An 11,618-nucleotide genomic window follows, 5' to 3' on the forward strand; every position below is an offset into this window, starting at 1 on the left:
GGGATTACATTTTGCCGAATGTCGCCGAAATATCGCCGGAATTCATTTCTATAGGAAATACCCATTTTTAGACAAAGTTTCATCCTTTAAGCTGAAAACTCACGACCTTGCTTAGCGCTAGTAGGATTAGTCGTCATAAACGTCGTTGTTGACGTCCCCATCCAATTTGTTTTTCGAATTTCCAATTTTGAAATTTTGAGCTAAAAATATTGACCAAAATACCCCTGCGACAGTTTTCGATCCGATAATTTTTCCGAGTTTAGATTCACCTTAGTTACGACTAATGATAACCTAGGAACCAAGTTTGATCGAAGAAAAATCGACACACACAATTGTGATGTGTGGCCGTGAGCACCCTAGGGAGAGGAAGAAAATTTCTTTTTCGAAAACTCGTCCTATCACGCTAGATTATCGTACCTCGGAGTATATGCTACTTCTTGTAACCTTAGTGAGTATTGATTGCTGAGTTTCTGACGGATTATGATGGAATTCTGTGGTTTTTGCTCTAAGGTTCATTTGAGGAATTTCAAGGAGAAGAAGGTGTGGATTGTGAAGGAACGTGTTACGAGAACCCTGGAGGAACTACAGGTGAGGGCTACTCACTGAACTATTAGTTAATGCTTTAGGTGTCGACGAATTCGACTTGATTTACTGTTTATGCACTTGTTTGTGTTTGAATGGGAAAATGTTTTCTGAGGCTTCGGCTGACAATGATGATTATTCATCTATTGATTGTTTTTGAGACTGAATTACATTCTATGTGCTAAATGGTTAATCTAGGTGTGTGATATTTGCCTTATATGCTAAGTGCTACGTGGTTAATCTAGGATGTGTTGATATATGTGCCATGATTGTTGGACTGTGCTAATTTAACTATGCTATTACTCATATATCTGCTGTACTTCAGAGTGAGGATAACGGGCAAGTCATGCCAAAATTTATTATGAGATTTTGGGAAAGTTTGACGGGACGAACGGAGATTCGGGCCTTGTTATTGTTTTAGTGGATCGAGACATTCTCTGGGAATTACTTGGGATTATGGGATCTTTGAAACTCATAGGAATTACGATAAGACTAAATGAAAACTAGTTTTACAAGGAAAATTCATAAGATATTAAACAACCTCTAAACCTTTAAATAATGATAACCATCTCGGATGCAAGCTTAGGATTGAATATTAGTTTTGGAAAATGAGAAGTGTCGTCGAATCCAAGTCTTGGGAAAACAATAAGTTTTCTGAGTATGTTGATACTCCTTCGCTCTTTGAGCAGTTTGTTTAGCCATCCAAGGGATGTGCCAAGAAGCTTCACTGAGGCGTGAAACCTTGTGAAAGCGTGAAACTTCACTGAAGCGTGAGACTTCGTGAAAGTGTGTAAATTCACTGAGGCGTGAGACCTCGTGAAAGCATAAAACTTCACTGAAGCGTGAGACTTCGTGATTGTATGAGACTTCACTGAAGCGTGAGACTTCGTGAAAGCATTGATGACTCGAGAAGTTATCATGAGTGATTGTACTCTTTTTATGATTACTTGTATTTTGTCGCCGAATCGACATATGTCTTAGGGTATTCTTTTTAGAGACAATAAGTTAGCTAGAACACGTGGCGACGTGTCGAGTGAGGCCGGAGACGTTTTCTGGGTAATCACTTTGCATTCATGCACTCATTTTGATGTTAATACACGGCGGGATACCGGACCTCTGTGGATTCCAAAATGGTCATAAGACTCGGATTTTCACATAAGAACACTGCGGTGATTCTTCGTAGCAGACAGAAAGGGCAGACCTTCGGGTTCACTGCTGATCTGGCTACACTTTGTTTGGTGTAAGAGACGCACGAGCAGAAATGGTCCCACCGTGGTTGGTGTTAGGGCTGACTCGTTGATGCCCATCCCTCCGGAATGCATCTTGTCAACCGGCATTGCATTTCATGCAAAATGCATACTGACTTAGTTGCTGAGTGTGATTGATACTTGTTAATCCTATTTGATGCATGCTAATTGTTATTATCGTCTTTTATATTCATTGTGAAATATACAACTCTAGGATGCTATCTCTAACTTATAAGCCTAAGTGGCTACCCCTTATCTTTATCTATTGGATTTATTATTTTCATAATTCTTTGGAGTTGACCCTCGCGTCTTCTGTGTGTGTTTTGGCGGACTACGCCCATTGTCAGATGTCCATGGCGGACTGGTTTACGATGGTCAACCCTTCGGGGGGGACCAGGTTTGAGATGCTGGACCAGGATGACCCCGGCTCATGGGTGGTCGACCCCGCTGGCCACCGAGCGACTTACTTGGGGAGGATTATGGAGGACTGTGTCGACCGACTGGGACACCTGACGGAGGGAGTGCTGAGGAGGTACACTGTGAGCTTCAACCTGCCACCCGACGTGCACTGCGGACCCGGAGTAGGAGCACCACCACCACCGTCGTCTTCGGATGATGAGGACCCCTCAGAGGAGGAGCCTGTAGGAGGGACTTCTGCGGAGTCTAGCTCACCCACTGTTGCTGTCATCGATGACTTTGGCTCGGGCCCTAAGCCCGTGAGGCCAGCACAGGAGCGCATCGGGGTAGCGAGAGGAGGGAGGATGGTGTATATAGACAGGATTAGTGTAGGAGTAGAGTCTTAGCTCTGACCGTCATGTTCTATTTGGGGACAGGGTAGTTTCCTGCCGATAGCTTTTTGTGTGGTTTCTCTACGGAAATCACAGAGAGTTGGTTGGACTAGGGGGTCTTATCTTAGGCAGTTTGGGCTGACTTATTCTCATTTTTGAAGGATTGTGTTGCGGACACTTAACCTTTCCTTTTAGACTGTACATATTGCCTACGGGCGTTACTTTCTATCACTTCCCGTCACTGGAGCATACTCGTGACGTGGTTTGCTACTTACAGCGGGGGCTGTATTTATTTTGTATATTAGTTATGTTATCTTTTGTTGTAGAGTTTTATTTCTTTCAGTCTTTGATTCTATTATCGAAAAAAAATATTCACGTTTTTCCGCTTTAAGTTTCTTTTTGGTTACTAAAGTGACGCCACCGAAATCGGGGTGTTACATTGTGGTATCAGAGCTTGTCGAGTCTTTCGGGAGTCTATGGGGAATAGGTCTTCTGTGCTAGGTTGTGTGACTCTGCAAAGAGTGAAAATTGATTGTCTGCAAGCGATTTTTCTCTTAGAATTGATTGAAGTTATTGCTTAATCATATTGTATAGTTATGTTAGATGCTATCTTATGATGAGTACTAACTGTTTGTTTGACTTAACAGAACATGGTGAACACTAACCAATTAGCTGAGATGATGGCCACTATGGCCCAAGCTGTGACTGCACAGGCGAATGATAGTGCTATGAGGCGTGCGGCTGAGGAAGCACGTGATCAGCATCAGCGTCAGAGAGAAGTGACACTGGACCAGAACAAAGGCCTGAATGACTTCAGGAGACAAGATCCACCAAAGTTCTCGGGTGGTACTGACCCGGACAAAGCGGATCTTTGGATCCAGGAGATTGAGAAGATATTCGGTGTATTGCAAACTGCTGAAGGTGCCAAGGTGGGCATGGCAACTTATCTGCTACTTGGTGACGCTGGGTACTGGTGGAGAGGCACCAGGGGATTATGGAAGCCAATCATGAGGAGATCAACTGGAACTCTTTTCGAACTGCGTTCTTGGAAAAGTATTTTCCATCAAGTGCTTGGGATGAGCGGGAGGCACAGTTTCTGACACTCCGACAAGGAGGTATGTCTGTGCCAGAATTTGCTTCCAAGTTGGAATCTCTGGCGAAGCATTTCCAATTTTTCAACGATCATGTTGACGAGCGCTACATGTGTAAGCGTTTTGTTAATGGAATGAGGCCTGATATCGAGGACTCAGTGAGGCCATTGGGAATTATGCGCTTCCAGTCGTTGGTTGAGAAAGCCACAGAGGTGGAATTGATGAAAAACAGGAGGTTGAACCGTGATGGAACTGGAGGGCCGATGAGGTCAGGCTCTCAAAATTTTGAAGGTAAAGGGAGATTTCATAGCAGAAAGCCATATCAGCGTCTTGTTGGGAGAGGATTTACTTCAGGATCTTACAGACCCATGGTGGGTACTGCTGGTGGCTCTGGAGATCAGACTTTGAACAGGGAGACGACCTGTTTCAGATGTGGGAAGCCGGGGCACTATGCTAATGCTTGTCCCGACACGAGGCCCAAATGCTTTAATTGTAACAAATTGGGGCATACTGCCGGTTAGTGCAGAGCACCCAAGACGGAACCAACTGTCAACACTGCTCGTGGAAAGCGTCCTGCTGCAAAAGCAAGAGTCTACACCATGGATGGTGAGGATACCGAAAGAGTTGACGGTCTGATCAGAGGAGACTGCGAGATTGACGGTAATCTCCTAACTGTACTTTTCGATTCCGGTGCAACGCACTCATTTATCTCTAGGGAATGTGTGACCAGATTGAAACTTCCTATTACTGCTTTGAGCTTCGATCTTATAGTTACCACCCCTGCCAAAACTCTACTTGCTAATACGGCATGTATGTATTGTCCCGTAACATATAGAGATAGAGTCTACCATGCTAACCTAGTGTGCCTAACTCTCAAGAACCTAGATGTTATCCTAGGAATGGACTGGTTGTCCCACTATCATTGTCTTTTGGACTGCAACCGAAAGAGAGTGGTATTTCCTGACTCGGATCTTTCCGAGTATCTATCTGCCAATCACATTATTGTCTCTTTGAACGAAGGATCTCAAGAGTACTCCGTATTGCTAAGCTTAGAGAGTAAAGGGAACCCAGAAGTTAACAATATTCCAGCTGTGAGGGACTTCGCTGATGTTTTTCCTGGCGATGTACCTGGATTGTCGCCTGTACGCGACATTGAGTTTGCTATTGACATCGTACCGGGAATAGGGCCGATTTCGATTGCACCATATCGTATGGCACCTGCGGAGTTAGTGGAATTGAAGTCTCAACTAGAGGATCTTCTGTCGAAGGGATTTATCCGACCAAGCGTTTCACCTTGGGGAGCGCCAGTCTTATTGGTGAAGAAGAAGGACGGGAAATCTAGATTATGTGTCGACTACCGACAATTGAACAAAGTAACCGTCACGAATAGGTATCCGTTACCTAGAATTGATGATTTGATGGATCAACTGCGAGGAGCTACGATATTCTCAAAGATAGACCTGAAGTCGGGTTACCATCAAATCAGAGTAAAGACTGAGGATATCCAGAAGACGGCATTCAGAACTCGCTATGGACACTATGAGTATTTAGTGATGCCATTTGGGGTGACAAACGCACCTGCCATTTTCATGGATTACATGAACAGGACTTTCCATACATTCTTATATCGATTCGTCGTGGTGTTTATCGACGACATTCTGATCTACTCAAAGAATGCTGAGGATCATGAGGGGCACTTGCGTCAGGTTTTACGAGTGCTGAGGGAGAAGGAGCTGTACGCCAACCCTTCTAAGTGCGAATTTTGGCTCGAAGAAGTAAAATTCTTAGGCCATGTGATCTCTAAGGAGGGTATAGCTATGGACCCAGCAAAGGTAGAGACCGTATTGTCATGGGAACGGCCAAGGACTGTGACTGAGATCAGGAGTTTTGTCGGTTTGGCGGGATATTATCGTCTTTTCATCGAGAATTTCGCCAAGATTGTTGGACCTTTGACTCAACTTACGAGGAAGGATCAACCTTTTGCATGGACCGAAGCGTGCGAAACTAGCTTTCAGACGATGAAGGAACGTTTGACGACGTCACCTGTACTCGTCCTACCGCAACCAGAGGAACCGTATGAAGTGTATTGTGATGCTTCGCATCAAGGTTTGGGATGTGTACTGATGCAACATCGGAAGGTGGTGGCTTATGCTTCACGACAACTGAAGGTTCATGAGAAGAACTATTCGACTCATGACTTAGAACTCGCTGCCATCGTATTTTCACTGAAAATCTGGAGACATCACTTATATGGATGCAATTTTACCATATTCAGTGATCATAAGAGTTTGAAGTACTTGTTCGAGCAGAAGGAGCTGAACATGAGACAACGACGCTGGATGAAATTTCTCAACGATTGCGAGTTTACCCTACAATATCATCCTGGAAAGGCTAATGTTGTTGCTGATGCCTTGAGCAGGAAGATGCATATCTCGTCAATGATGGTTAAATAGCTGCAACTGCTGGAACAATTTCGAGATTTGAGCTTGGATGTGAGATTATCCGAGGGAGAACTGAAGTTCGGAATGATCAGAATCGCCAATGGATTGATGGAAGAAATCCGAGACCAACAGTTACAAGATGAATTTCTACTCGGGAAAAGGAACTTGGTAATTCGGGGTAAGGACCCGGAATTCAAGGTAGGAAGTGACAATATCCTACGGTGTAAGGATAGAGTTTGCGTACCTAACAACCCTGAATTGAGGAGGTTGATTATGGACGAAGGTCACAAGAGCAAGTTGAGCATTCATCCTGGAATGAAAAAGATTTATCAGGACTTGAAGGTGAATATTTGGTGGCCAGGAATGAAAAGACAAGTGGCTGAGTACGTGGCTGCGTGTTTAACATGTCAGAAAGCAAAGGTGGAACATCAGAAATCTTCAGGCATGCTACAAAGCTTGGATGTACCAGAATGGAAATGGGATAGCATATCGATGGATTTCGTCGTGGCTTTGCCAAGAACTCAAAAGGGATATGATTCGATTTGGGTAATAGTGGATCGATTGACTAAGCCGGCTCACTTTATACCTGTGAGAACTACATACAACGTGGAGAAACTATCGGAGATATACATAGCTGAGATTGTACGCCTTCATGGGGTACCAACTAGTATTGTTTCCGATCGAGACCCAAAGTTTAGTTCACATTTTTGGGGAGCTCTTCAGGAGGCTTTGGGAACAAGGCTGAGATTAAGTTCTGCTTATCATCCACAGACTGATGGACAGACTGAGAGAAATATCCAATCATTGGAGGATTTACTACGAGCTTTGTAAGGCCCAAGTTTTTAAACTTATGCCAAGTAAATAGAATCCTATTCACGATTAGGGTTGATGTATCGTGAAGGGAAACCTGAACTAGAGTTTACCAAATGAAATAAATTTATGAAGGAGAAAGTTCAGGAAAAGTCTGAGAATCGTATCGAAGTCGATAAAAGTTATAACACGATCGTTATACGCTCAAACCTAGGTCAGAAACCCTAGTATATAGCTAGTTTTCACTCTTAGGCACGATGGAGGTTAATTCCAAAAAATCTTCAGAGAAAAGTTAGAACTTCTCTTTTTCCATATATCACAATCATTTCGAGGCGAAACTCTAGAATCTACGAACGTCCGATTCCAATCATCGGAAGTTTGCTGAAACCGAAACCCTAGTATTTCAAAACCCTAGAATCACCCGACAATGAAGACTTTTTCTATTCAGAGCTTCAAATGAATATTCTACACACGTACACCCATTTCTCTTGATGATTTCAATCTTTCTTCAGAAGGAAGTTTTCCATTCCGACATCCGATGCAAAAAGCAACTTATCGGGTAAAATAGTTTTATACCGATTATGCTTTAGTCGCCAAAAATACAAGGAGACCTCTTTTTAGTTTTGGAATTCTTTCGCCAAAACATATCTTAGAATTCACGGAGAATGACGCCGGAAAAATCAGATTCGCGAAACTTTCATTTTCCCGCGTTTTGCCAACCTCTATATATAGCCAAGAAAGGAAGAAAAATCACAAAAAACTACCCATTTTCCCCACCCAAACCCGCGGCCAAGAGAAGAAGAAGGAGGAAGAGTTTTTCTTCATTACTTGCTTGATCGTCGATCAATCAGTTGCTGCTTCAAGGCTTCGAGGTATAGTCGCTAATCCTTACCTCTGATCGCTTTTTCCATTACTTTTCTGTAGACTTTTCTGAGCTGATAGTTTTGAGGTTTTTGCAAAACTATCCTGAATATTTCATTTCTGATTCTAAACCTCTTCCTTATGTGCCCAAGATCACTTCTGCCGGGTTAGATTTTCCGTTATGTCGTCGGATTTCCGCCGGAATCAATTTTAGCCTTAAATACCCATTTTTGGAGTAAAGCTTCAACCTTTAGGCTGAAAACTATCGCCTTAGCTTAGTGCTAGTAGGATTAGTTGTCATAAACTTCGTTGGTGACGTCCCTGTCAAATTTGATTTTTGGGATTTCAGTTTTGAAAATTCTAAGTTAAAAATCATGACCAAAATACCCCTGCGACAGTTTTTGATCCGATAATTTTTCCGAGTTCAGAATACCCTTAGTTACGGCTAATGATAGCATAGGAACCAAGTTTGATCGAAGAAAAATCGAGTTCCCCAATTACCAAAAGTGGCCGAACCTATTAGGGGGGAGGAGGAAAATTTCCTTTTCCGAAAACTTGTCCTTCCGCGCTAGATTATCATTCCTCGGAGTATGTACTACTTCGGGTAACCTTAGTGAGCATCGATAGCTTAGTTTCCGATAGGTTCTGATAGTATTCTGTGGTTTTATTTTAAAGGTGCTTTTGAGGATTTCCCTGAGGAACAACACTTTGATTGTGAGGAAACGTTCGAAGATCATTCTGGAGAACCTACAGGTGAGGGCTACTCACTGAATCTCTAGTTAATGCTTAGGGTCGATGCTTTCGACATTGATTTACTGTTTATGCAATTGTTTGTGTTTGATTGGAAAAACGTTTTCTGAGGCTTCGGCTGACAATGTAGATGATGCATCTACTGAATGTTTTTGATGATTGACTTACATGCTACGTGCTATGTGGGTAATCTAGGATGTGTGGTGCATGCCTTATATGCTAAGTGCTATGTGGTTATTGCTTAATATGATGTTATATGACATGTTGATTGATTGTGCTGAGTTATTTATGCGTTTGCAATGAAATCTGAGTTTCTGTATGGTGAGACTAGCGGGCAGGTCATGCCGATTTTATTTTGAGAATTTTGAGAAAGTTTGATAGGACGAATGAGATTCGGGCCTTGTTATGATGTTTATGGATCGAGACATTCTCTGGTGTCATTTGGGGATTTGGAGATCCCGAGAACTGATAGGATTTGCGATAAGACTAAAAGGATATTATTTTGAAAAGAAAACTCATAAGACATTAAACAACCTCTAAATCTTCAAATAAAGATAATAAACTCGAAAGGAAGCTTTGGATGCAAATCTTAGTTTTTGGAAAACGAGAAGTGTCGTCGGATCCAAGTGTTGAGGAGATTGGTAAGTTCTGAGTATGTTGATACTCCTTCGCTCGTTGAGCAGTTTGTTTAGCCATCCAAGGGATGAGCCGAGAAGCTTCACTGAGGCATGAGACCTTGTGAATGCGGGATACTCCACTGAGGCGTGAGACCTTGTGGAAAGCATGGATCTTCACTGAGGCGTGAGACCTCGTGAATAGCATGAAGCTTCACTGAGGCGTGAGACCTTGTAAATGCGGGATACTCCACTGAGGCATGAGACCTTGTGGAAAGCATGGATCTTCACTGAGGCGTGAGACCTCGTGAATAGCATGAAGCTTCACTGAGGCGTGAGACCTAGTGAATGCGGGATACTCCACTGAGGCGTGAGACCTTGTGGAAAGCATGGATCTTCACTGAGGCGTGAGACCTCGTGAACAGCATGGAGCTTCACTGAGCCATGAGACCTTGTGAAAGCGTGAATCTTCACTGAGGCGTGAGACCTTGTAAAAGCATGGAACTCCACTGAGGCGTGAGACCTTGTGAGAGCATGAAACTTCACTGAAGCGTGAGACTTCGTGCAAGTGTGTAAATTCACTGAGGCGTGAGACCTTGTGAAAGCATAAAACTTCACTGAAGCGTGAGACTTTGTGAATGTGTGAGACTCCACTGAAGCGTGAGACTTCGTGAGAGCATTGATGACTCGAAGAGTTATCGTGAGTGGTTGCACTCATTTTATGATTATTGTATTTTGTCGCAGAATCGACTTTTACCTTAGGGTAAGCTTTTAGAGACATTAATTTACCTAGAACACGTGGCGACGTGTCGAGTGAGGTCGGAGACGTTGTTTGGTTAATCACATTGCATTCATGCATACATAGGAGGTTAATACACGGCGTGATACCGGACCTCGGAGAATTCCAAATGTTGTCGGTTTCCAAAATGGTCATAAGACCCGGAATGCCGTGTAAGAGCGTTTGTAGACGACTCTTGTAGCAGACCGAAATGGCAGACCTACGGGTTACGGCTGATCTGGCTACCTTGTGTGGTGTAAGAGGCACGCGGGCAGAAATGGTCCCACCGTTGCTGGTGCTAGGATTGATCCGTTTGATGTCCATCCATTTCCGGAATGCATTTGGTTGACTGGGTTAACCTGCATATCATTTCATGCAACATGCATACTGACTTAGTTGATGAGTGTGTTTGATACTTGTTAATTCTATTTGAGGCATGCTAACTGTGGTTTACTGTCGTTTATATTCATTGTGGAATATGCAACCCTAGGATGTTATCCCTAGCTATAAGCCTAAGTGGCTATTCTATTATCTATATCTATCGGTGCTATTATTTACATAATTCTTTGGAGTTGACCCTCGCGTCTTCTGTGTGTGTTTTGGCGGACAAACACCCATTGTCAGATGTCTTTGGCGGGCTGGTTCACGACGGTTCACCCTTCGGGGGGAACTAGGGTTGGGATGCTGGAACAGGAGCGCATCGCGGTGGCGAGAGGAGGACGGATGGTGTACGTAGACTAGGTCGTTCTGGATTTCAAATTCGGACGACGAACATGCAAGCATGTAGGTTTTAGTGCTGGGGTGAGCTCCTAGAGATGGGATTAGTGTAGGAGTAGAGTCTAGCTCTGAACATCATTTGCTTCCTTTGGGACAGGGTAGTTTCCCACCTATAGCTTTTTGTGTGGTTTCTTTACGGGAATCACAAAGAGTTGGTTGGACTTAGGAGGTCTTGTTTCAGGCCGATGGGCCAGCTTATTCTCAGTTTTAAGGGATGGTGTTGCGGACACTTACCTTTAGATTTGGTTTGTACATATTGCCTACGGGCGCTACACTTCTTATTACCCGTCACTGGAGGTTTACTCGTGACGTGGCTAGCTACTTACAGCGGGGGCTGTTATATATATTGTATATTAGTTCTGTTGATTTCGCTTTTGGGTTTTATTTAATTCAGTCTTGTCTTAGTGATTATCGAAAAAAAATATTCACGTTTTTCCGCATTAAGTTTACTTTTGGTTACTAAAGTGACGCCACCGAAATCGGGGTGTTACAAGCTTGCGTATTAGAGAACAAGGGCAGTTGGGATAACCTATTGCCATTGATCGAGTTCACTTACAACAACAATTTTCATACGAGCATAGGTATGGCACCGTATGAGGCTTTGTATGGCCGCAAGTGTAGAACACCTTTATGTTGGTATCAAAATGGAGAGAATCTGTTAGTAGGACCAGAACTTCTGCAACAGACAACCGAGAAGATCAAGCAGATCAGAGTGAAAATGAGGACTTCTCAAAGTAGACAGAAGAGTTATGCAGATCAAAGGCGCAGAACTCTAGAATTCGAAGAAGCAGACCATGTGTTTCTGCGAGTTACCCAGACTACGGGAGTTGGTCGAGCAATTAAGTCAAGGAAGCTTACGCCAAAGTTCATTGGACCTTA

Source organism: Lotus japonicus, chromosome 2, assembly GCF_012489685.1.
Source record: "Lotus japonicus ecotype B-129 chromosome 2, LjGifu_v1.2".
Lineage (NCBI taxonomy): Eukaryota > Viridiplantae > Streptophyta > Magnoliopsida > Fabales > Fabaceae > Lotus > Lotus japonicus.